The sequence below is a fragment of the Rhinatrema bivittatum genome, chromosome 3, assembly GCF_901001135.1.
Source record: "Rhinatrema bivittatum chromosome 3, aRhiBiv1.1, whole genome shotgun sequence".
In the NCBI taxonomy this organism is placed as follows: domain Eukaryota; kingdom Metazoa; phylum Chordata; class Amphibia; order Gymnophiona; family Rhinatrematidae; genus Rhinatrema; species Rhinatrema bivittatum.
Genome location: NC_042617.1, coordinates 561,419,425 through 561,443,396, shown reverse-complemented (window position 1 = coordinate 561,443,396; position 23,972 = coordinate 561,419,425). Strand labels below are relative to the sequence as shown.

At 40.8% G+C, this 23,972-nt stretch overlaps 1 long non-coding RNA gene across 1 annotated transcript in view; it reads right to left on the bottom strand.

Annotated features, from left to right (window-relative positions):
* Positions 1-7,314: 7,314 nt before the first annotated feature.
* The window catches only part of LOC115088330, a 142,448-nt gene continuing 125,790 nt past the window's right edge, over positions 7,315-23,972 (bottom strand). The window contains exons 3-4 of the long non-coding RNA XR_003855752.1: positions 8,002-8,078; positions 7,315-7,892 (exon numbers count right to left, since the gene is read on the bottom strand). This is a non-coding gene — a long non-coding RNA (uncharacterized LOC115088330). The remainder of the gene's footprint in view (positions 7,893-8,001; positions 8,079-23,972) is intronic.

Genomic DNA, 23,972 nt, shown 5'->3' with positions numbered 1-23,972 from the left:
TTCAGATCACATGGACTGAATTCTGCTGTTTCAATTTGCATATTTTTGCTGCTGTGCTTTAGAGGGAGGAGATTTAAGCAGAAGCATATAATATAGTATGCGCCCTTTCTTCCTTCAGGATATGCACACATATTTGGTCTGAGATCATTTTTACACAGACATAAACTGAAAATTGAATTTATAATGCAAGACTCTTACTGTATATCGATCACTTTTGCAAGCCTTTTGTTTTTAAATCTTCCTTCCTGATGTAGCTTGAATGACAGGCAAAATGCAACAATAGGATTTGTTGCTCCTGCTGTGCTTCACTAACCCTCTAGAAACGCAAGATTATAATCAAGCAAGCGAGGACCATAAGTCTCATGTAGTTTACTCCAATGCGATTCCTGTTGCATTGCCTTGGACCCCCGTTGATCTGTTTTTCCCGTCATTTCTTCAGAGCTTAACCCAGGTCTTTTCAAACTCTTATTACTATTTTTGCCTCCAATACTGCATTGGGAGGCTATTCCATGCATCTACCATCATTTTCTAATGTTTTTCTCGAGTCTAAAGTTATGAATCAACACGAGGCACTGCAGTGTGGTGTACAGCAAGGTTCTAACATTCAAAGTTATATAAAAAAAAACACCCTTCCCTTGCCCTTCTTCCCTCCTCCCCACCCAAACACACACACATACTCTCAGCTTTTTCTTTTTCCATCCTCTTCTACCCATTTGTTGTCAAGGGCAATTGCAAAGAATGATAAGCTCTTGATGATGCTTCTCCATTCTACTATGTTTATTTGATGTTAGTTCAGTATGACCTTGAGGTTATCTACTCATCATCACCATTGTCATTTATTTATTTTATGCTTTTCCAACCAGAGACCTCAAAATGTGTTATAGCAGGTCAGCATTTACACTCTGAATATCTGTTAAAAAAGGCGCAGTAGTCATCAGTCCCAGGGATACATCGTAAGGACACCAAAATAAGGCAGAGCAAATGCATCAGAGAAGTCATTGGAGTCAGGCACTGTGAGGGAGCGCATTAAAAGTATATGGCTGCAGTTTTAGAATAGGCTAATTTTCTATGTGGTCAGTCTCTGGCTTTCCACAAGAACATGCCATACTGGGTCAGACCAAGGGTCCATCAAGCCCAGCATCCTGTTTCCAACAGAGGCCAAACCAGGCCACAAGAACCTTGCAAGTACCCAAACGCTAAGTAGATCCCATGCTACTGATGCAATTAATTGCAGTGGCTATTCTCTAAAGCCCACATTTTCAAAGCACTGTGCATGCAAAATCACCGAGTTATGTGCGTTTGTAATGCCGGTGCGCACATGTTATTTTGCATAGCTGGTAATTGCCAGTAATTGTACGCATATGTATACTCGTGCACATGAATATGCACGTGTCAAAAAGGTGCGTGTCGGGGGCGTGTCGGGGCAGACACTAGACATTCTCGCGTTTGATGTATTTTATACGGGCTGCGCACTTATAAGATGGCGCATTCAGGCAAACACATGCACAAATATTTGCTACGGTATGTATACGTAAGCCAGTGCTAACTTTCAGTTTTGCTCAGGTGTTTTCTGTTGGTTTGCCTCCTCACTCTGGGTCACTGGATGCAAGCGCAGGGCAGAAGGTGGGAGGGAGTGTTTCTGGGACTTGCTGGTGTAAACTGGGAAAGTGGCAGGTAATAAAACATGGCTATCAGGTAGGGATGTGCAGAGGGACCGCATACGTTGCATTCGGTATTCGTCGGGGGGTAGATACGTTGCATTCGGCAACGGGGGTCCCCGCTACGTAAAATTTAATTAACTACAACCCCCTACCCTCCTGACCCCCCAAGACTTACCAAAACTCTCTGGTGGTCCAGCGGGGGGTCCGGGAGCCATCTCCTGCACTCACGCTGTCGGCTGCCGGTATTCAAAATGGCACCGATAGCCTTTGACTTTACTATGTCACAGGGGCTATCGGTGCAATTGGTCAGCCCCTGTGATATAGTGAGGGCAAAGGCTATCAGTGCCATTTTGATTACTGGCAGCCAACGGCCCGAGTGCAGGAGATTGCTCCCGGACACCCGCTGGACCACCAGGGACTTTTGGCAAGTCTTGTGGGGGTCAGGAGGGCTATCTGTACATATAGCCTAGTTTAGAATGCAAAATACAATGCTCACCTTCTTGTCATTGACATTGCATGGTGTCTAGCTGCACAACTCTACCCACAGCTGCTTCAGATAAGGTGCTCAGCACCAGCTGCTCTGATGGGGTGAAGCTGATGTGGATGCCTTGTCTCCCTCTGCAATCCTCCTGACCTGCTTCTGCTTGGCATGCCTCCTCAGGTCCTGCCAATTGTGCATTAGCTCACCAATGCAACGGTTGTGGTGGAACACAGTGTTGACTGCATGCCTGATTCTCTTCCAGATCTGCTCCTTCCCGTAGGCACCCACCTTCTTGGACTGAACAGCAGATTCTGATCTGCATGACATGCTCAACAAGCATGTCCACCACAGCTGGTAGGAAGTTGGATTCCTGATCACCACTCCACGTACCTGAGGCATGGTACAAGTAGTAGAGTGAATGGGGAAATAGATAATTTTGTAGGCAGCATAATTTGCAACCCTCCCCATGTACATAACACACACAGGTGGGTCCGATCTGTGCACATAGCAGTTGAGTATGTGGGACATTAAAATGGTTGTGGAACATGTGCGCGCTAATTTGTGCACACTTCCAATTAACATTGATGAGTGGCATGTGCTGATTTGTGCATATTGCAGTTACAATTGATGGCCACACATGTGCGTGCTCACTGATTTGTGCACATTGAAATTAACATTGATGCTGTACATTTGCATGCTGTTTGATTTCAGCACATCTAAAGAAGATTCATTATATCTACACGAGTTAATTAAAATGAGGCTTAGAAATGGCGATTCTCCACCCACTCATCATCACTCAGCTTGGCTTAAGTGTTAAAGAAATGGCTGAGGATGTTTAAGCAATCAAGGGGAACTTTTTGAAGCGTAAGCTTTATAATTGTGGAGAACATTAACACCTGACTGCCTTGCTGTGTGGGGAAGTGGGTTGATTATCACCAGGCCATGAGAGGGTTGATTTTCTCTGTTACCTTGCAATCCAGATCTTGCAGTCTTTACTAGAGTTATTATGTGCCCGATATCTGGACTGGAGTTTTGCATGCAGTTACTATAGGAACAGGACTAAAGCTTTCTGGTAAGTATGATTTGCAAATTAAAGCCTAGGGGTCATGCCTATTATCTTTAGCAGTTCAGGGACATTTATGTTAAGAATTTGTACCCCCTATTTTGTTTTATGTGTCTTTTCTCTCTAAAAGGATCCATGCTAGATATTAGATTTCAAACATGTCTTTTCTGCTTCACTCCCATCCCTATGTGAGGTCAATTATCAATGAGAACTAGCTGTGGAAAGTTCCATATCAGCTGAATCTCCTACTACTATAGTAGCTCTATAGTAGCTACTATAATAGCTTTGCATGTTGAAGCCATTTCAGAGGTTGAGGGGACCTGCATTACATACCAGCTACCAAAAAACACAAAGGAAGGCGATCTATAAAAGCCGTCAGGATGAACAAAAGGATAGATGCCAATAGTCTTATATAATTCCTTTATTGAAGTGGAGACACAAGGGTAGCCCGACTCTGGCTGAGTTTCACCGTCTGAAAACGGCTGCCTCAGGGGCTTACATATATTCTCTTGAGTTCCCAGTTTAAGTTCGAACAAATTGTATATAGAGGATCATATAAACCACTATATGATCCACAGCATTAAGAAAGGTGGAAGGAAGGCAAAACGATTACTGTCATGGTTAAAAGGTGAGGTGAAAGAGGCTATTTTAGCCAAAAAATCATCCTTCAAAAATTGGAAGAAAGATCCATCTGAAGAAAATAAGATAAAACATAAGCATTGTCAAGTTAAGTGTAAAACATTGATAAAACAAGCGAAGAGAGAATTTGAAATGAAGTTGGCCATAGAGGCAAAAACTCATAATAAAAACTTTTTTTAATATATCCAAAGCAAGAAACCTGTGAGGGAGTCGGTTGGACCATTAGATGACCGAGGGGTTAAAGGGGCTCTTAGGGAAGATAAGGCCATTGCAGAAAGACTAAATTAATTCTTTGCTTCCATGTTTACTAGTGAGGATGTTGGGGAGATACCAGTTCCGGAGTTGGTTTTCAGGGGTGATGAGTCAGACGAACTGAACGAAATCACTGTCAACCTGGAAGATGTAGTAGGCCAGATTGACAAACTAAAGAGTAGCAAGTCACCTGGACCAGATGGTATGCATCCTAGGGTTCTAAAGGAACTAAAAAATGAAATTTCTGACCTATTAGTTAAAATTTGTAACCTATCATTAAAATCATCCATTGTACCTGAAGACTGGAGAGTGGCCAATGTAACCCCAATATTTAAAAAAGGCTCTAGGGGTGCTCTGGGTAACTATAGACCAGTGAGCCTAACTTCAGTGCCGGGAAAAATAGTGGAAACTATCCTCAAGATCAAAATTGTAGAGCATATAGAAAGACATGATTTAATGGGACACAGTCAACATGGATTTACCCAAGGGAAGTCTTGCCTAACAAACCTGCTTCATTTTTTTGAAGGGGTTAATAAACATGTGGATAAAGGTGAACCGGTAGATGTAGTGTATTTGGATTTTCAGAAGGCGTTTGACAAAGTCCCTCATGAGAGGCTTCTACGAAAACTAAAAAGTCATGGGATAGGAGGCGATGTCCTTTCATGGATTACAAACTGGTTAAAAGACAGGAAACAGAGAGTAGGACTAAATGGTCAATTTTCTCAGTGGAAAAGGGTGAAAAGGGTAAACAGTGGAGTGCCTCAGGGATCTGTACTTGGACCGGTGCTTTTCAATATATATATCAATGATCTGGAAAGGAATACGATGAGTGACGTTATCAAATTTGCGGATGATACAAAATTATTCAGAGTAGTTAAATCACAAGCAGACTGTGATACATTACAGGAGGACCTTGCAAGACTGGAAGATTGGGCATCCAAATGGCAGATGAAATTTAATGTGGACAAGTGCAAGGTGTTGCATATAGGGAAAAATAACCCTTGCTGTAGTTACACGATGTTAGGTTCCATATTAGGAGCTACCACCCAAAAAAGAGATCTAGGCGTCATAGTAGATAATACATTGAAATCGTCGGCTCAGTGTGCTGCAGCAGTCAAAAAAGCAAATAGAATGTTAGGAATTATTAGGAAGGGAATGGTTAATAAAACGGAAAATGTCATAATGCCTCTATATCGCTCCATGGTGAGACCACACCTTGAATACTGTGTACAATTCTGGTCGCCGTATCTCAAAAAAGATATAGTTGCAATGGAGAAGGTACAGAGAAGGGCAACCAAAATGATAAAGGGGATGGAACAGCTCCCCTATGAGGAAAGGCTGAAGAGGTTGGGGCTTTTCAGCTTGGAGAAGAGACGGCTGAGGGGGGATATCATAGAGGTCTTTAAGATCATGAGAGGTCTTGAATGAGTAGATGTGACTCGGTTATTTACACTTTCGAATAATAGAAGGACCAGGGGGCATTCCATGAAGTTAGCAAGTAGCACATTTAAGACTAATCAGAGAAAATTCTTTTTCACTCAACGCACAATAAATCTCTGGAATTTGTTGCCAGAGGATGATGTGGTTAGTGCAGTTAGTGTAGCTGGGTTCAAAAAAGGTTTGGATAAGTTCTTGGAAGAGAAGTCCATTAACTGCTATTAATCAAGTTTACTTAGGGAATAGCCACTGCTATTAATTGCATCAGTGCATCAGTAGCATGGGATCTTCTAGGTGTTTGGGTAATTGCCAGGTTCTTGTGGCCTGGTTTGGCCTCTGTTGGAAACAGGATGCTGGGCTTGATGGACCCTTGGTCTGACCCAGCATGGCAATTTCTTATGTTCTTATGTTCTTATCAGTATTGAATCTTTTCAACGCATTCACGAAAGAATCTCCACTGTTGTGGATCATATAGTGGTTTATATGATCCTCTATATACAATTTGTTCGAACTTAAACTGGGAACTCAAGAGAATATATGTAAGCCCCCGAGGCAGCCGTTTTCAGACTGGGAAACTCAGCCAGAGTCGGGCTACCCTTGTGTCTCCACTTCAATAAAGGAATTATATAAGACTATTGGCATCTATCCTTTTGTTCATCCTTACATACCAGCTACAACAGAGCCTATTTTCAAGGCTGGGCACTGCCTGAACCTCTATAAAAGGTATGACTTTAGATTCATTATTTGGCTTTTCCTGTCCTAAAGAATATTAGCATGTGGATGGGAATATTAGCTTTAAGTTATGGATGTAAAAGTATAGTAAACTGATAGGTAGCTATGACTACTTTGTTTGTATTATATAGTATGAATGTTCTGTGACATTTGAAGAGTCTGTGATTTTAAGAATTATTATTCCTTAAGCTTGCCCCCTATATATTTCTTCACAGTCTGTATATACTGGATGAGCTACAGGAGTACTGCAGACTAGTCGTTCTGTCTAACAGTGGAAAAAGATGTAGGGTTGATAAGTTTGCTATGCAGATGAAAAATGACCGTCCCTAGCACACTCCATAATAAGTACGTGTATACTCAGTTCCCCCTTCACCTTGTGTTAATACTGATCCCTATGTGCAATCCCCCTTACCCCTGTGACTCTTTAATGTTTCCTCTCTCAGCCATATTAGAGCAAACATGTGGAACAAAAGCAAAGGTTTGGTGCACAACCCTGAGTGGCTCCCTGGGTCCAAGTGCTATGCTGAAATAATTAAAAGAAGATTGCAATGGCAATGTAAGTGATTTGTTTTTCTATATTTTATTTATTATTTATTTATTTCTTTTGTATACCGACATTCGATCGAGATATCACATCGGTTTCCAGATAACTAAAGGAATAGGGTGATAACAGCCCTATTTTACATTATAACATGGTAATAAATATAACAAGAATATTTTACATTATATGTGGTGGATGTCCCTGTAGTTGCAGCTGAATGTGGAGATGGCGGTGGTACAGTAGAACTTCATTCCAACGCTGACGCTGCCGGCGGTGCCACGCCCCTTTTGCTTGGCAGATGGCTGTTCCTCCTTAGCCGTTGGAAGATTTGGTTGTACTTATAATACATTTCTACAAATGTTAAATTGCCACTCCGTTTTTGTTTTTGGCAGTGGAAATTTCTTCAGTACCCCCCCCCCCTTCCCTCTCCCTCTTTCACCCCTTTCTATCCCTTTTCCCCCTCCCCCTCTCCCCCCCTCTGTCACTACATATACAATAAACACACAATTATAAATGCAAACGTTTGTATTAATAAAAAAAATTGTACAATATTACAAACCAAAAAATACTTGGGGAGGGGAGCACTAAGGACAAAAAAATATTTACACACACAAAAAAAACCAACCCCAGGAGTTAAGGAGGCAGAGATAAGAGAGGATGCTCAGAGGGGCATGTGATTTCCCAGGAACCTTACGGCTGCACCCAGCACCTGTACGGCCCTGAGAATCACATCCGTAGTCCTGAGCATCCTCCCTTGGAAGGCATGCATAGCCCTCAGCTCCTCTTGCACCCTCCTCACATAAGTCCTAAACTAAGAGGCTCACGTACAGGGGGCACAGAGGAAGGAGAGGGCTATAGATGCCGGCCTGTTTGTATCTCCACGTTCCTAACTCCCCGGGCAAAACAGGGAGGAGGCCCTACTTGTGGGGGAATAGGAAAAGGCCCCGGGTGCGCCTCTTAAGCTGGAGGTGGCTCCATTCAGGATCTTCCGCGGCTGGGGTGGGGGAGAATCTGGCTCCCCCCCCGCGGCGGCTGCTGCTGGTGCGGGGGCTGGGCCTGGTCCTTCCTCATCTGCTTCTTCAGGTTCTGGAGCATGTTAAAACAAAAGCAGGGGTCAGAATGATGTGTACATAAATGTGGAAAAGCATTTAATCTACATATGAACATTGCCCATTAGCATGGACGATTCACTTACCAACAGGCCCAGCACGCAGCCGCTCTAGCCACCTTCCTGAGGTACAGCCACCAGGCCTTCTTCTTCAGGTCCTCTATCTATAGGAAAGAAATGGGAAGACTACCATGAGTGTGCTCTGTAGGTGGTAATGGGACCTCCCTACTGGTGATATGACAATTATTTCTAGAACTACATTTCACCTCCATGAAGAACCATGATACTGAGCAATATAGTCATGTAACTGTGGGAATATCCTGCTGCATTAAATCAGTCCTGCAACTGCCCCTCATTTATGCCTTCCCTATACATTCTTAATTAATTGCTCTTCCAATATCTGTGCTTCTCTAGTCATTCATTGGCCAGCATCAATGCATGCTGTTTTTCTTGATATCATCTAGGAGTATGCATGCTAATGAGCAAGGGGATATAGTCAGCTGGCCATGGCAGACTGTCTCATGCACAGTAATTGTAACCACCCTGAAAAGCTGACTACCTAGGTGCAAGACAGTCCTGAGGTACAACGTATTGATGGACATAACAGCAGGAAACCATTTTATATTCTATGGGAAAGTAACTACCATCTCTTCCTTTCAGCATTTACAATACTTCTAGCAGTAAGGCTTCAACCATTCCGTGTAAATGTGGCCTACTGCCTTTGTCACCTACTATAAACACATTGTAGCTATGATCATCCATAACAATAATCCTAGGTGTTAACAGTACTGTATACATACATAATCATATAATAAAAAACTCAATGGTGGCCACTGGCATTACCTGTCCTTCACACCCCCCACCCAGTGCCCCCATATGTGGTAGCTTACATAACTGTAAAGACATTTAACTTACACCACGGCAGTGGGAGGCATATTCATTGAATTTGTGCTGCAGCTGGCGCCAGGCCCTCCACAGCACATGACAATGTGTTCTACCTGGAATTGGGAACAGGTGATGCTCATCTGCCACCACCAGGGACGCCAGGAGAGCTACGTCCCTGGTGGTGAAATTGGGCTGTCTCCCTCTCGTGACCATCTCACATGCACACAGTGAAGAGGAACAGGAAGTTCTGCCCTAGTGTTTCTGTGCGCGCGCGCACAAACATATGCGCGCATTTGCCCGGCGCGCTCAGGGGCACACACTGTGCACAAGGGATGCACGCAACTCGCGGCCGAAACATGTACGTATTTTGCATAGCTTGCGTGCATATGCGCAAGCATTGCAAGATATGTGCCCCTTGTGACACGCCACGCCATACGCATGTTTATGGCCGTGCGTGCACATTTTAAAAAATCTACCCTTAAGTCAGCTTGATTAATAGCAGGTAATGGACTTCTCCTCCAAGAACTTATCCAAACCTTTTTAAAACCCAGCTACACTAACTGCACTAACCACTTCCTCTGGCAAAAATACCAGAGCTTAATTGTGCATGAGAGGTCTAGAACGGGTTAATGTGAATCAGTTATTTACTCTTTTGGATAATAGAAAGTCTAGGGGGCACTCCATGAAGTTAGCATGGGGCACATTTAAAGCTAATTGGAGAAAATTCTTTTTCACTCAACACACAATTAAACTCTGGAATTTGTTGCCAGAGGATGTGGTTAATGCAGTTAGTGTAGCTGTGTTTAAAAAAGGATTGGATAAGTTCTTGGAGGAGAAGTCCATTACCTGCTATTAATTAAGTTGACTTAGAGAATAGCTACTGCTATTATTAGCAACAGTAGCATGGGATAGACTTAGTTTTTTGGTACTTGCCAGGTTCTTATGGCCTTGATTGGCCACTGTTGGAAACAGGATGCTGGGCTTGATGGACCTTTAGTCTGACCCAGTTTGGCATGTTCTTATGCTAATTTTCTCCAATTAGTTTTAAATGTGCTACTTACTAACTTCATGGAGTGCCCCCTGGTCCCTCTATTATCCGAAAAAGTAAATAACCGATTCACACATACCCGTTCTAGACCTCTCATGATTTTAAAGATCTCTATCATATCCCCCCCCTCAGCTGTCTCTTCTCCAACTTGTTGCTGTATATAAGCTTTTTGGGGAAGCTTCATTCCAGGACATTCTTCTAAATTAGCCAGACCTTATCATTTGTCAATGTCTGATATATTGTTGAACAGATTGTAAGTCTATTCTTTGCCAAATCTCTTAATTTCTGATTCTTCTTTTTGTCCCATGCCTCGTGCCATTCATAAATATCTCATTCTGTTAGTTTCTGTTCATGGAATGACGGAATGATGGTAAAGTGCATGTTTGGCACATTAACATATTGTTGGTAGAAAATCAGTAGTGATAAGATTGACTTTGGTGCTTAAAGGTATATTTTTATGTTTGAGCAAGGGTCCTAATACTTGATATACTTTAATTATTTTGTACTGATTTCTCTATCTAACTTTCCGTCTTCTGTTATGGTCACTCCAAGAGACTTAAATCCATTTGTATGAGCTACATCATGTTTATTGTTACATTCAAATTTTGCTTTTGCTTTCCCATGCCATCACTTCTGTCTTATCTCTACTGATTCTCATGCTCATGGCATACATTAGGATACTAAGATCCTTCGTTTTAAAACAATTCCTCTTTTCTACTACGCCCAAATTGTTGATGTCCAGTTAAACTCGGCACAATTTGAAATGCTTGGAAAAAATATTTACTTATGTGATAAAAATTTCCAAAGTGCTTCAGAAATACAAAATCAGCATTCCGCTGGGACAGAGGCAGTGAGAACAGGGGAGTCATGGTGAGAAGGCTTTCTTTACAAAGACTGCTGTGTCACCTCTTAACCTTGCCTGTGGACTCCCTGTTTGAGATACAGCATACCCATGAGTCAGTGAACTGGATATGCCCACAGCTCACTGAAGTGGTATATTCTTGTTATTTTACATGCGGAATATATAATATAGCACATGGAGGCGATTGGGGCTTAGAGAGCAAGATTTCATGCATGTTTAATTTCTGTAGAAACAGGCCTATGTCCTTCCAAACGTGTTTGGAGTTAAGCGCAATACCTAGAATGTGCAGTCTGTCATGTAAGCAATTAATACACATACAGATCACATGGATTTATTTATTTATTTATTTATTTATTTATTTAACATTTTTCTATACCGACCTTCATGAAAAATTTCATATCAGATCGGTTTACATGTAACAAAGGGTATAACTTAAACAAGAACAATTCACTAGAAGAGGAAGTTACATATAACAGGGGTAGATAACTTGGGGCTAGGCTAGTCAGAGGTAAAGGACAGTGTAACTGAGGAGAACTAGAAAAGGCAATGAAACAAAAGAAACGGATATAAACACTTGCTTGAAAACATACTTCTTTTGGTAACAGTATTTCAAACTCCAACAAATTTGAACATCAGTAGTCTGCCATGTTTTCTGTAAGAATGCACATACTGTATGCAGATATGTTTGCAAACTATGTGGAATCCTTTTTTTTTTTTTTTTTTTTTAAATGGCAAAAGTTCTTCAGTTAAGGTCATAGGAACTGACCTCTGAGTCAAACTCGGGAGCAGTGGCTAGGGAATCATTAACAGAGATCCTGAGGTCGCTCTTTTCTAAGCTTCGCCATTGTCTATAACTTTTTATTGATATGTATAAACAGGGAAACTGGTTGACCCCCTCCTCAAGGGAAAGTAGTTCAATTGTATTATGAAATAGCACTGCAACCCTAATCTCTAATGACACCAGAAAAATCTTGTAGGGCCATGTTAGGCCAATCACATCAGATGTTTTTCAAACAGTGACTTTAGCATTTGGCATGTTTCTAAAAATATTCAACATGAACTCTAATTTCATGAACCAATCCAACAGAATTTGGGTTCCTTCAGTTGTGGCAATTCTATTCTGTGTCAGGGGACAAAATGCAGCATTTGCAATCCCCCCTCGAGGAGGCAAATAGAGAGAAACACGGGCACTAGTAAGACATATCCTGTCGGCTTCAAGGTCCAGGCTAAGCTTGTGGAAAGTGAACAGTTACCGAGGGGAGCGTGAACTATTTGTGTGCACTGCTCATTCTTCTCCCTCCTCCTCCTCTGGAATAAAGAATGAGCTTGCACTATAGAAGCTGAGCCAGCAGGAAGCCCTATCACTCTCCCCACACTTCTGCTGTCAGCCCCATTGTAGGGGAAACATTACTCAAACTGCAGGCTCCAAACTCCCAGGTAACTGAGGCCAGCAGGAAACCCTGCTTGATATCAAGGATATTCTTTATCAGCCTTTTTTTTTTTTTTGTGCTTATGGGAAGAAATGATGGAGCTCTGCTTTCATCTGCCTCCTAACATTGCGCCAGTAACTGAATGGCTTTATTGGTACTCAGAGGGGGAAAACTGTTCCATGCCTAGCCCATTCTCAGCCATAAATTTTCCATTTTGCTCTGGGCTTTCAAAAAAGATTTTAAACATTCTTCCTTTATGGTCTTTACATCTTTAGGGGATCGGATGCTGTCTTCTAGCTTTTGTTTTTATTTTATATTTCTCTTTAACCTATCTTTGTAGTGTTTCTTTTCTTCTTTTTTTTTTTTTGGTTACCAATGTCGATCATTTCTTGGCCAGTTTTAATATTTAATTCAGTATAGACGTATTCCCCCTCAAGCACCACAGCCCAGTTGCCTTTTAATTTTCCTGCAGAAAAGTTTTTGAAGTGCTTTTTTCATTTGAGCTTTGAACGTATTTCTGTGAATGCATTTGAAGCCTGAACGCAGCGCCTTTCAGATATACTTGTGGGAAAGCCAAATAAGAGGCTTTAACAATTATCCTAATGGGCCATCCAAATAAGAACAATGGTCCTTATTTTATAATGCATGAATTGGAAGCCTACAGTTCTGTTTGTTCTAAAAAGGATTTGTTATAGCCACATTCGAATGCCGTGGGAATTATTTGGGGGCAAAGATGTCGGCTTGTGATTACCGAAGTTTGTTCTAAATTTGAGGGCTCCAGTTGTAACAAGGAAGCACAAAAGATATTTTGCTAGCCTGCTTGTTTGTTTTAAATGCACACACTGTGCAGACTCTCGGAGGTAATATAAAACATCGAAGCACTTTAATTATGGTAGGTTTGAAGTGATTTAGCTGTTGGCCAATTTAAGAAATAAAAAGGGATTATACTTTCTGTGGCATACTAAAATATTGGCAGAAGACAGACACTGTTGTCTTAACAATGCGTTTAAAATGAAGGCAAACAGAAAGATAAATAAGAGGCAAACTAGCTTGGCAGTAATGAAATTGCCTTGACAGCTGGCAAACCTGAATGCGCCCCTGTCCACTGGCTAGGAATCCAATTGCATTTTTCAGCTCCTTGTCTAGCAGATTGACCAGGTTGCTGGCAGCACCCAGAGCACCCGGGGCAAGTGGCTCCAGCCGCAGCCCTGGAGAATGGAGTGGGCTCTTCAAAAGATAAACAACCTTTGACCCCCAGCCATCGCTGTGGCCATCAGGTCAACAGTTGTTCCACAGAACATCGGCAATTGTCTTTCTCTTTGTGTCAGGAGGCTCTTGAAACATTATACAAGGATAATTAAGTGGTGAATAAGGGTCAACGTGGACAAATAAATCAAACTGATAGTTTGAACACAGGCCGATTGAGCAAAAACAAGGAATTCCTCCATGCCTGTTACAGCCGCTCTTGATGTTAACTGACTTTGTTAACATTACATCCCAAGGCAGCAAGTGGGAAAGCTTTGTGAGGACTCAAAAGCTGAGCAAAGAGACATGGGCTTTAATTGTTCAGCTTTATTTTTGAAATAAAGACATGCAGTGCATCAATTTAGTTGACTTTAATGGAGCACAAAAACTGAACCTATTCTTTAGCATGCTAATTGAGTTTGAAGATTCTTGCTTCTCGTAGAAGAGGGATGCAAAGAGAGATGCCCTGCAATCATCGGCCGAAAAACTTTGACTGCACTTTGGAGGAAATTTTAAGTTGAAAAAAAAAAATCTTGCATCTTATAAGACAGCTGGCTGCAGGGCAGAATAATGTGAACTTATTAATATTATGGTAAGTATAAAAATACTGGACCACAAACACACACCAGATGGTGCGTGTTAAAGCTTTCATGATTAAAAAACTGCAGAGATCAAGGTCATTAACTTATGCAGGAGGAGTTTGGCTCTGCAAAGGGGCAGACCTGCAGTCCTAACAAAAGGGACTGCAAAAGGTCCACAGTATGCCGCTGCAAATCAAATTCCTGTCATGAAAGGAAATGTAAGCAAAACACAAATGCATCTGAATGAAAGCAGTGCATAGACAATCTGTATTCTGTTTAAATATACAGTAATTAAAAAAAAAAAAGAACACTGGCACTGGTGCACAAATATGAAAAAAAACGTTGCAATGCAAGCAAACGGCAGGCAAATAAAACTGAATCTGTGAAATGTTTGGCGATGAGCTGATATTTCTTCTTGCGGGGATAAAATACCGTGTGATGGCATCCTCTGGCAAATCTTGAATTCTGTTGCTCAGCAAGTCACCCTTCTGAGGCTGTGGTGCTGATTAGCTCTGTGCTTGTAGAGCTTCCACCATACCGCTAGCAAGATACACATTTTCAAACTGGATTTTGAACTTTATGAGAACAGCAGTAGCGATAGATCCTTCAAGACCCTTATCACATAAAAGAGCCAGAGTGCTCCTCGAAGGCTGAAAGAGCACAGAAATCTAGCTCTGCTGTGATCTAGGTAGAGATCAAAGGGGGGACAGGCAGAGCCAGTCCAGTCTGAAGATGTAGTTCTGATTTCTCCAACTGTTTTATCTCAGAAGAAGGACTACATTTCCCTGCATGCAACGAGGGTAAAACCAGAACTAAACTGGGGTATTCCCCTTTGGCATGGTGCTACATGATCTTCCCATCTATAGAGAGCACTGCATCAGAGGATGAAGACTTAGAAGATGTGGGCAATCCTGACAATGTTTTAGTTCTGATTCAAAATACTACGAGCAAATGTAGCAATACAGATTACAAACCAATGATATGAGTTAAAGTAGCACAAATAGTTTCTGGCATTCAAGAAATAAATAAATAAGAAAGTGGGAAGTGGCGGCATGAATCGGTAATGTATTTTTGATCTGCAAAAGACTTACCGTAACTAGACAATGCACTACAGATTAGAGAATAACATATAAACACTTCTACAAATGGCAAACTGGAACCATCACAACCACCTCAGGATTAGTGGGTACCCTAAAATATCAGTCTGATATTTTTAAATATGGATATGGTGAAGTTAGAAAGCATCTCAGGATGATCAGGCCTTATGACTGGCCTGTAAAAAAAGTCAAGGAGGGAGGGAGTCAGGGATCTTGTAATGTTCCCAAGTTTAGCCTTACTTTCTATTTCTCCCTTTCACTATAGAGCTATGAGACTGCACTGTCCCTAATCCGTGATTTTCCTGGGCAGATCACACGTAACAAGATTTTCAGGAAACAGCTGAAGATGCTAAAGGACCGATTTATTAATGCTTTTTTTTTTTTCTCCCCAAAAAGGATCAAACTGGGAGAACACTATAGATGAACAAATTCTTGGGCCCTGATTTAACAGTTCCCAGGTGCCCACATGAGAAACGAGCATCTTGTCCCACGTGAGACTGTTATCTATAAACATGGCATTGATGCTTTTCAGTTTCTCATCGAGCGGGTTATGCATTTTGAAATAAATAAGTTGCATTTTGATATGGTAAGCACCATACTGAGCTGGGATTGAGAACTGGTGCCATGGACAGATCTGTACTGCACAGGGTTCCAGGTTTGCTGTGTTTAGCTTTTAGTTCTTTGTTATTCTGAATAGATATGTTTCTTCTTTTACATTTTAGCTGGTCTGAGGTGTCAGTGCTTTTTGGGTCCAGAAGAATCCTCTACCCTGGTTATGCTATATAATAGTTTTCATGGTAAATACCCTGTTATATCAGCTAGAGGCAGGAATATTTTAGTAATTTTTCTTGACATTTCTTTAGCTTTTGATACTCTCTTCCATGCCATTTTAGTCTAAATGATCTGCAATGGGGATGGGTGGATTAGCATTGAAATGGTTTTCCTCTTTTTTTGTCTACTCACACTCAGCAGATTAAGTTAGGAGAGAGGATCTAAACAGAAAAACTGATAGCCACAGGTATACCTCAGGATTCGGCACTTTCAGCTATGCTGTTTAATCTGTATTTAGCTCCCCTTGGGAAGGTCTTTGCACATACAAATTTTATGCTGATGATAGCCAGCTAATATTTCCCATCACCACTTCTCTGCAAGAGGCTGAAGCACACATTGCATGCCGTTTCCGAGCTCTTGAAGGTTGGATGGCCACCAAAAAAAAGCTGCTATTAAATATTTAAGAAAAAACTGAGCTATTATGGGTCGATAGGTCACCAATCCCTGAACACTATCAAAATTTGGACTATATGAATCAACCCTTCCCCTTGTTTTCTGATGTGTGAGACCAGGTATTATTTTAGACTCTAGTTTGACTTTTAAAGTAAAGATTAGGTCTATTATTAAAACAGCAATTTTAAAACTTCATCTTATGAGACGCTGATATATTTTAGGGCAGAAGGATTTTTGGTCAGTTATACAAGCCTTAGTGTTATTTTCATTAAACTAGTGTAATGAAATTTACTATGGTTTGTCAAAAAAAAAGTACCTTAAGAGTATTTTTATCTGTTCAGAATGCCATAGCTTGTGTAATCATGGAGTGTAAAAAAAAAAAGGAGCCTGCAAGAACTATACTGTTTGCTGAAAGCATCAAAGTTTCAAAATTTAAGTTTCTCACGTTCATTTTTACGACTCTGCAGGAGGAAGGACTTGAATACCTTAAGGAACTGTTGATCTCCTATGAACCAGCTCAGGCTCTATGCTCTGTCGATAAACGGCAACTGTGATTCAATCATTTAAATAGTTCCACCACCTCAAGTCTTTTGAAGTAAAAGCTTTATCTATTGCAGGGCCACTAATTCCGAAAAGTCTGCCCCTTGATCTAATGTGGAAAGTTGATTTATTCATTTTCAGAATGATGTTGAACACCCTGCTATTTAAGGAAGCCTTCAGTTTTAGCAGTTGATTGAAACCTCTGTTCCTAATACAATATTGCTCTTGATAATTTCAGTATGATTGTTTTTATGTTGCCTATCTATTTTAAATTTTATTGGAAACGATGTGATTCACCATGTACAATGTTATTGACAGAAGGCAGAATAGAAATATTATAAATAAATAAAATATTGAGTAGACTTGTTGCTAGTCAGTATGCTTTTGTTGGCAGAGTTTATAATTCAGTTCATGATGATTTACTCCAGACGGTATTTCAACTCAGTATATGTTTTATTAATAGTTAAATTTATCAGCATATACTGGTGGGTATATCTATATATATATATAGAGAGAGAGAGAGAGAGAGAGAGAAAAAACACTTGTTTGCTGCTTTTGGGTAGTTTTTTGAGGGCGGTCATTAGCCTGGAACTGCTACTGTTTCCAGAGGACAGTCATAAAAGAAAAAAAACCAAGTTAAATGATTTCTACAAAATCTTCCTTTGGCTGACTGAATGAGAAATTGTTTTGTAGACTAGAAGACTGTTCTGCTGGGGCAGCAAATGTGACCTTTAATGGCACACAGGGTCTTTGGGGGTGCCATCTTTGTGCTGCAGAAACGAATACTCAGCTTGGAAAGTATCTATGGGAAACCCGTCGACGAGCCACATAACTTATGAGAAAGTTGTCTTAGAAAGGTGTAATGGATTATGCTGGAAGATGAAGGGAGCGCTTATACCATATCAAATCAGCCTTTTTCTTAAAGGTCAGGACATTCTGTCTGGGTCCACTTGAGTTTTTGATTCTGCCGTTTCACTATTCAGCGACACAATGTAACTGTCAGTCTCAACAACAGCTCCTGGATCCACTGGCTCCAGTGCTCGCAGGGTAACACACAATATTTCACATCACAAAGCAAGTCAACGTCTGTGTAGGCGAAACCATATGATTACCACGGGGAGCAATATTGAAACTCAACACATCTAACAAAGAATTAGGCTTTACCGGTTCTCCCCTTTACTAAGTTACCCAAACAGTATTTTAAACTTTTCTTTTTGTTCTCATCAGCTGAACTGACATGCAAATACAGCCTGCCCCTCCCTTTTCCATCGCTTTTACTGGTTGAAGACAGTTTTATGGCAGTGCAATAAAACCTCTTGATCCTCAAGTAAATATGTAATAGACATAAGGAAGGTTTTAAATCTGTGCTCCTCCCCCCCATCGCACCCCTCTCCCATGTTGACTGTGATTGTTAATCATTTGTGCCTATAAAGATGCAATTGTGCACCAGGCAATGAGGTGGTGGTCCGGTTCTACTCTAGGAGTTGTTCACATAACCAGTTATGTAACCAGTGACTAGTCATCTGATGATTTTTCAAAGCAAAAGATCATAGGAGGAGGAGGAGGAGGAGGATATTTTTGAAAAGTAATCTAAACAAGTAATAATGGAATGACTTTTGTAGATGTGGAAGTAACTTAGATTACTCTGAGTTACTTTTCCAACAATATATATATACATAATTTTTTTTAACTAAAATGCAACAGACTTCACTATCCTTTTGACAATTATCCAAAGCATTCGTTCTACTCTGTGCTTATGGAAAAATATTTTTAAAATAGCTTGCCTGTCTTTGAGTATTTAATGTAATGATGCTTCTTTGTTTCTGGTTAAAAGGAAAAAAGAAATATCTATTTTTAAGAATGTCAGATCAGGTTGCTATTTTGAGGACTCTAGCCAGGTGTAACATGGCTGCTTTGAGCCAGCACTTCATTCCTCAAAATATCAAGGCAACTGTTTCTTAATTCTATTGCTTCCTTGTTGTTAAGTGTCATTATGTCAGTGTTAACTCCTAGACCAGCTCTCTCCAAGATGTCCTATCGCCAATTGCTTCCCAAAATTGCTATGGAGTCACATTAGTGGCTTCTTTTTCCCATTCACCCAGAGTCTTATTCCTTGATATCTTGTTGTTGTCCAAATATAATTTATATTGTAGGTTTTACATTTGTTACGGAAATAAAAAGTGAATTGGATACCAGTTTTCCGTGGAAGATTTTTCAAGATTTTGTGGCAAGCTTTAAGCAAATTCTGTGGAAGATTTTTCATAAAAGGTTCCTCACCTTTCAATATATGTCTCAGGACATAGCACTACGCATGGCAGTGTAACAGTCTTAGGCAGTTGGATGCTGTTTGGGTTCAGGAAAGGGAGTACTGGAGTGGGAGGAAGAGGATGGGAAGTGAGGGCAAGGAAGCTTGGAGCCGTGGTTCAATTCTGTGGCTGCTACTGCCCCATTCCTCTCTTGCATCCGAGAGTCTCACTCATCCCCCCCCCCTGCCAGTTATGGCTCCATAGGCACAATGCAGATGTGATGCATTTCAGAATAGCAGAGAAGGAGAATGACCATGCTATACCAGTAACCTCGGCCAGCCATGGAAGGGTACTGAGGGATAATCTAACCAGAGACATTCCTCCAGCTCTCAGAGCTAGCAAGGGTTCCCTTTGCCACCCAGGAACTGGGAGAGAGGATTCAATAATCCCTGAAAAATGAGGGAAAAATAATTCATATATAAATGCATGTATTTATAAATAAATATAAAAAAGAGAAGATAAAGAGGGGAAATGGGTTAAAATGACTCCACACGGTATATTGTATAATATAAATAAAAAACAAAAAAAAATATATATATATATAAAAGAAAGGAGCAAAAATAATTTTCAAAAGTGCAACATACCTCTCAGTTCTAGTAGAATCAAGGTAGTAGAAGCAATAATAGGGGTGGGTGCAAGCAATTTTATTTTTCACCACTACCTGGCAGCAACAACAATAATAATAATAATGGTGCTGGGCTGAGAGTTCTTTTTCTTTAAGCTGCATGCCCTAGTGACTGAATTCCTTGCTGGCTATGCTGATTGGCTGTGATTGGAGCAGTTTATAATATTCTGTGTATTTCTGCCTCATAAGTATATGCGTACGTACGTGTGTATATTTGTAATACAGAAACATGCATACTCTGAAAGTTTCTAAAATATCATATACGTGTATATACTTCTTACATGCATTCAGTATATGCTATTTTATGCGAGCAGCTCCTGCCTAACAGTTTGAAAATGCACCCATATTAGACCAATTTTCAAAGGATTTAGAAGCCTAACTTTGGGAATTAGGTACTTAAACTTGGCCCTTTGAAAACTGATGGCTTAACTCCTAAATTTAAGCTCCTATTTTTCACTAGGTTCCTAAAATATGGGAGTGGCCAGGAACAGTGCCAGCTGGGGGAAGGAAGTTGGCATCTAGCGCTGATGTTTAGTGCTAGCTGCCTAATTCAAGTGGCCAAAACTAGGCGTATGGATATGTAGTCTAAACCTAGAAACTATCCCCGCACCCAGAGTTGTGACAGCCTCCCTTCCTGGAGCTGTGATCTTGTGGAGCCCTGAGCAATCTCACACAGTCATTGCAGCATCTGCAGTTCCTTCCAGCCCTGGTCACCGGGATCCCAGATAATAATAATAATAATAATAATAATAATAATAATAACAACTCGCCAGTGGCTTCCAATCCCACTCCTCCTTACCCAGAAGACCCCCAGCACCCCTCCAGACTCCTAAAGAGAGTCTCTTCCGCCTTCACGACAGGAGGGCTGCAATCTCCCTCCCGCTGGCACCGTTGGACGGCACTGAATGACGCCGCCCGTAGCTAGGCAACCGCATTTGGTGGAGCTCGGCAGCGCCGGCAGGGGGTGAGATCATCGCGTCCCTTTTACCGCAAAGACGGGCGAACGCTCTTTTGGATTCTGGAGAAGTGAGGTGGGTCTTCTGGGTAAGGGGGGAAAGGGGCGGGGTTAGAGGAAGCCGCCGGGGGATTCTTTATGATGTCAGGTGGTGGAATGCAGACGAGTAAAAAGTCCAACAGGGATACCTGTCAAGGGCAGTTCCTCCCGCGATAGCTGCCCCCTACTAAAGGCACCATACATTTTAGAATTATTATTATTATATTTTTTTTTTTACAAAGTTTTAAATAGAAGATAGATTTAAATAAATGTGTTAAAAGTTCTCTTTTATCCCGGCTTGGGGCTTGAAGTTTCCACTGTCAGGTAAATGCCCTCTGGAACCTAAAGCTGATCAGGTTGTAGGTTTTCTTTCCTATCCTCTTTCTACTCATTTCTTGACGGACAGAAATGTACTATTCTCTATCAGAAGGGAATAATATCAGGAACCAAAGCATATTGATATGCATTGCAAATACTATTGTAATATTAAGGGAAATGCTGCCCTGCCCAGGAGAAACAGCAACAGCCTTAAAGCAGCGCTGAGGGGAAAGAAGGAGAGGAAAGCGAGCGAGAGAGAAAGAAAGAAAGAAAGAGAAAAAATATATTTATTTTTAATCTTTAAAAACTAAACATAATCCATTCAAGATATTTTATTTACAATTTAAAAAAAAATGTGTAAAAAAAAAAAAGTTTGAGATGACAGAATAAAGAAAATGATTAAAGGCAATTTCAGACAACAGAATATCCAATGTGCAATTGCACTTTCCTAAGGCTGTATAGGAGCAAATACGGCACAGAAGTGTCAGAAACGAGGCTGGAGTAAATAATAAACTTGTTCCTTGTCAGGGGTGATGAGGTTAAAGTACCCCCTACAAGATGGGAAAACTTGTGCGTGCAGCGGCCCATGACAAGCACACGTTGAGCCAGACAGCTCTGAAGCGGAACACTGCTTGCTTGATGGACGTCCTGAGCTGGAATTATTTGTGATGTTAAATCCTGCATCTGTCACACTTGATAGGAGGTAACTAGAACTTGTCAGCAAAGCTGGGCAGCAAAATGCAAGGCTGATTACAATTTGCTATAGATGCGCTCCATATCGTATAGGCTCCTGAGAATGTTTAATGCCATGTTCAATCAAATCTCGTGTTTTAGATGGGGAAGGGTATTTGAATCACATTATTGCACGAGCAAGCCCTGGGCTCGTTTATATTATTTTTCTGTATTCAGAGAAAGAGAAGAACCAAGGTTCTGCTTGAATGGATGTACTTACAAGACACAGCACGGCAAGGCTCAACTCACCCAAATTTGGATTTTAGAACATCTTTTGGCAGAAGGTTATTTGTTGAGTTCTGCCAATAAAAAATGTCACCCTATCTTAAAAAAACAAAGCAAAACCACACTTGCACTCTTGGAAAAGTCACGTAACCGCGCTGCCTGCCCTTTCCCCCTCCTTTTTCATGGCCTTTTAGGCCAGACCATGCTGTGAGTAGCGTAATATACTCCGTAGCTTCATTATCCCTTATCTAATATGCAAAGTCATTTTCCAGATGTCACAAACATCTGGAATTCGACAGAAGAAACAAACTGACCATGCTTACTTAGACTGTGATGCCGGCTTGAAGGAAGGGCAGAAAAACCAAAAAGACTTGCCCACACTTCAGTTTCCAAATAGACTCATTTGTAACAATGCCATAGAAATCCATAGAAAAAAAAGGATATTGAAAATATATACATCTGTATTTTATGGTGAAGCATTTACTTTTATATTTTTTTTCACATTAAAAAGAATTGTCCACGTAAATTTGGGAAGGCTGACAACATTATACTTGGTAAGACTATTGACATAGATGCTGTATATTCTAAATAAATGGGCTTGGTTGCTTTGAAATGTCGGCTTCCACAAATAAGATAAGTGTAACTGAAACTAAATGAAGCTCTTCAACATTTTATATATTGAATATAAAAAAAATTGGATTCTGAAAGTGTTGTTTATTCACATGAATGGGACACTGGCTCACCCTATAAAAATATAGTGACCGATGATTAAACATAAGGCTGAGTATGATGAGAGTCATTAACACTTATCACATGTAGTTTGACAATTGATAATGTGAACGATGGACATTTTGGTACTCCCAAGTTAGTAGTTACAGATTTACCAATGGTCCAATATTGCAAATCTTTGAGGTTAACGTGGTTAGGAGAGTGATTATTCTAAATAAAGAGCATGATTGTAACAATACTTTGCCTCTGATGTTCTTTGCCAGCAAGGTTTGTTCATCTGTGATATTTTGGAATAGTACAGTATCATCTGTTCTTTTAAGATAAAAAAATCATTTTTTCTATTATATTAAATAGCCTGATCGACTTGATGCTTCGAGTGTGATACAGTGTAAAATACCTCCCTTGCAAGAATTACAAAAGTAGAATTGACAAGAGAAGCACAAAAAAAGCAAACCATATAGGAAGACAAACCATGGGCTCTGTGATTCTTACAATAGTACTGGGGTGGCCTACTCTGGTCCTTAAGCGCCTCAAACAAGCCTGGTTTTCATGATATCCGTAATGAATATGCTTGAGATAGATTTGCATGCACTGTCTCATGCTTATTTATTGTGGATATCCTGAAAACCAGATCTGTTTATGGCTCTTAAGGACTGGAGTTGGCTATCCCTGGAACAGTGGGTCAAACAGATGGTGTAGAGGACCTCAGTTGGACGGAAAATACAAAGTGCACCTTCAAAGGGATAAACTCTATTCTTGAGCTGTGGACTGAAGTGCAGCACATACATTTTTGAAATAAATAAACTACAGTGGTATTTCAATTTTTTTTTTAAACTAGTGAAAAGTGCCCGGCATTGCTCGGGTAGTCTGGTCTAGAACAGCCTGTGTGTGTTTGTGCGTGTCTGTGTTTGTAGGGGCCTGCAAGTGTGTATGTTTTGGGGGAGCATGTGTATGTACAATCCAGAGTGCGCACATGAGGGAGCCTATTTGCACTTTTGTGAGCTTGTGCATACACCCATGAGCTTGTATGCATTTTTACGTGCTTCTGTGCACTCGTGTGAGTTTGTGTGTGCCCATGTCTGCCTGTTCCTGTACGTGGTAACGTGAGAGATATGGCTTCCCAAACAGGGTATATTAGTGAACATTACCCAGCATTGCTCGGGTTGCCTGGTCAATAGCCTGAGTATGCCTGTGCACCTGTATGTGTGTGTGTGCCT